Source organism: Hordeum vulgare, chromosome 1H, assembly GCF_904849725.1.
Source record: "Hordeum vulgare subsp. vulgare chromosome 1H, MorexV3_pseudomolecules_assembly, whole genome shotgun sequence".
Classification (NCBI taxonomy): domain Eukaryota; kingdom Viridiplantae; phylum Streptophyta; class Magnoliopsida; order Poales; family Poaceae; genus Hordeum; species Hordeum vulgare.
Genome location: NC_058518.1, coordinates 490,057,712 through 490,060,935, shown reverse-complemented (window position 1 = coordinate 490,060,935; position 3,224 = coordinate 490,057,712).

Below are 3,224 nucleotides of genomic sequence, written 5' to 3'. Positions count from 1 at the left end.
CCCTTAGCATGTGACGATTGCTTCCACCTCATATTAGCCAAACCTCCCGCACTAAGTAGAGATACTACTTGTGCATCCATAAGACATCAAACCGGTTTTGCCATGAGTGTCAACCATACCTACCTATGGGTTGAATAAGATCCCTCAAGTAAGTTGTCATCGGTGCAAGCAATAAAATTTCTCTCTAATATGTATGATCTATTAGTGCGTGGAAAATAAGCTTTGTATGAACCTGTGATGAGGAAGACATAAAAGTGACAGACTGCATAATAATGTTCTTTATCATAGGAGGCAATATAAAGTGACGTTCCTCCGCACTAAGAGGACACGCATCCAAACCTTAAAAGCGCATGACAACCTCTGCTCCCCTCTGCGAAGGGCCTATCTTGTACCTTTACTTTTTGCCCTTGAAAGAGTCATGGTGATCTTCACCAATTCCTTATTTTGCCTTTATCTTGGCTAACGTCGTATGCTAGGGAAAGATCTATATTCATATGTCAACTTGGAGGTAGGCATTCATGAATTATTATTGTTGACATTACCCTTGAGGTAAGCAGTTGGGAGGCAAAAATGATCTCATGAGTACCACGTGAGTTGTAGCAATTGTAGAGAACGAAAGAATGATTGAGTATATGGATTTGCTTTACAAGCTCTTATTTGACTCTTTCTGATGTTGTGATAAATTGCAATTGCTTTAGTGACTAAAGGCTATCGGTTGTTACTTCTCGGGAAGGTTCTTGATCCATGCTTTACTTTGTGAAGCAATTATCACTTTAGCATGAGAAATTATATGTTGGTATTGCTGTTCTGATCTTGATCATGATGCATGCATGTTCGTATATTATTTTGTCGACACCTCTCTCCCTAAACATGTGGACATATTTATTGAGCTAGGCTTTCGCTTGAGGACAAACGAGGTCTAAGCTTGGGGGAGTAGATACGTCCATTTTGCATCATGTTTTCATGTTGATATTTATCGCTTCTTTGGCTGTTATTTCACTTCACGGTACGATTCTTATGCCTTTTCTCTCTTATTTTGCAAGGTTTACATCAAGAGGGAGAATGCCGACAACTGGAATTCTGGCCTGAAAGTGGAGCAAAGTTGAGATACCTATTCTACACAACTCCAAACGCCGTAAAAATCAACGAGGATTTTTTTTCCTGATTTGTCAAAAATACTGGGCCGAAGAAGTGCCAGAGGGGCGCCAGGGGTTGGCCACAAGCCTGCACGGCGCGACCACCCCCCCAGGCCGCGCCATGAGGGCTTGTGGGCAACCTGCTGGCCCACTTGCCCCCCTCTTTTGCTATATGAAGGGTTTCGTCCAGAAAAAAAATCAAGGAGGAGCTTTTTCGTGGACTCGCCACCGCCACGAGGTGTAACTTGAGCAGAACCAATCTAGAGCTTCGGCAGGACGATCCTGCCGGGGAAACTTCCCTCCCGGAGGGGGAAATCGTCGCCATCGTCATCACCAACACTCCTCTCATCGGAGGGGACTCGTCACCATCAAAATCTTCATCAGCACCATCTCATCTCCAAACCCTAGTTCATCACTTGTAACCAATCTCCGTCTCGCAACTCCGATTGGTACTTGTAAGGTTGCTAGTAGTGTTGATTACTCTTTCTAGTTGATGCTAGTTGGATTATTTGGTGGAAGCGTTTATGTTCAGATCCTTGATGCTACTCATTACCTCTCTATTCATGAATATGATTATGCTTTGTGAGTAGTTACTTATGTTCCTGAGGACATGGGATAAGTCATGCTAATAGTAGTCATGTGAATTTGGTATTCGTTCGGTAATTTGATGTGTTGTATGTTGTTTTTCCTCTAGTGGTGTTATGTGAATGTTGACTACGTAACACTTTACCATTATTTGGGCCTAGAGGAAGGCATTGGGAAGTAGTAAGTAGATGATGGGTTGCTGGACTGACAGAAGCTTAAACCGTAGTTTATGCGTTACTTCGTAAGGGCTGATTTGGATCCACTAGTTTAATGTTATGGTTAGACTTTGTCTTAATTCTTCTTTCCTAGTTGCAGATGCTTGCGAGAGGGGTTAATCATAAGTGAGATGCTTGTCCAAGTAAGGGCAGTACCCAAGCGTTGGTCCACTCACATATCAAACTATCAAAGTAACGAACGTGGATCATATGAACATGATGAAACTAGCATGAAAGAAATTCCCGTGTGTCCTTGATGACCCACAAGTATAGGGGATCAATCGTAGTCCTTTCGATAAGTAAGAGTGTCGAACCCAACAAGGAGCAGAAGTCTCTGATAAACGGTTTTCAGCAAGGTAATAACTGCAAGCACTGAAAGTGGCGGTAACAAGTGATGGTGTAGCGAGGTGAAACGTAGCAAGCAAAGAGTAACAAGTAACAAGTAGTACCAATGGTGCAGCAAGTGGCCCAATCCCTTTTGTAGCAAGGGACAAGCCTGAACAAAGTCTTATATGAGGAAAAACGCTCCCGAGGACACACGGGAATTTCTGTCATGCTAGTTTCATCATGTTCATATGATTCACGTTCAGTACTTTGATAGTTAGATATGTGGGTGGACCGGCGCTTGGGTACTGCCCTTACTTGGACAAGCATCCCACTTATGATTAACCTCTCTCGCAAGCATCCATAACTACAAAATAAGAATTAAGACAACGTCTAACCATAGCATTAAACTAGTGGATCCAAATCAGCCCCTTACGAAGCAACACATAGACTGGGGTTTAAGATTCTGTCACTCCAGCAACCCATCATCTACTTACTACTCCCCAATGCCTTCCTCTAGGCCCAAATATGTTAAAGTGTTATGTAGTCGATGTTCACATAACACCACTAGAGGAAAAGACAACATAGATCATATCAAAATACCGAACGGATATCAAATTCACATGACTATTATTAACGTGACTTATCCCATGTCCTTGGGAACAAAAGTAACTACTCACAAAGTATAATCATAATCATGATCAGAGGTGTAATGAATAGCATCAAGGATATGAACATAAACTCTTCCACCAAGTAATCCAACTAGCATCAACTACAAAGAGTAATCAACACTACTAGCAACCTTACAAGTACCAATCGGAGTCGTGAGACGGAGATTGGTTACAAGAGATGAACTAGGGGTTGGAGAGGAGATGGTGCTGATGAATATGTTGATGAAGATGCCTCCCTCCGACGAGAGGAGTGTTGGTGATGACGATGGCGACGATTTCCCCCTCCGGGAGGG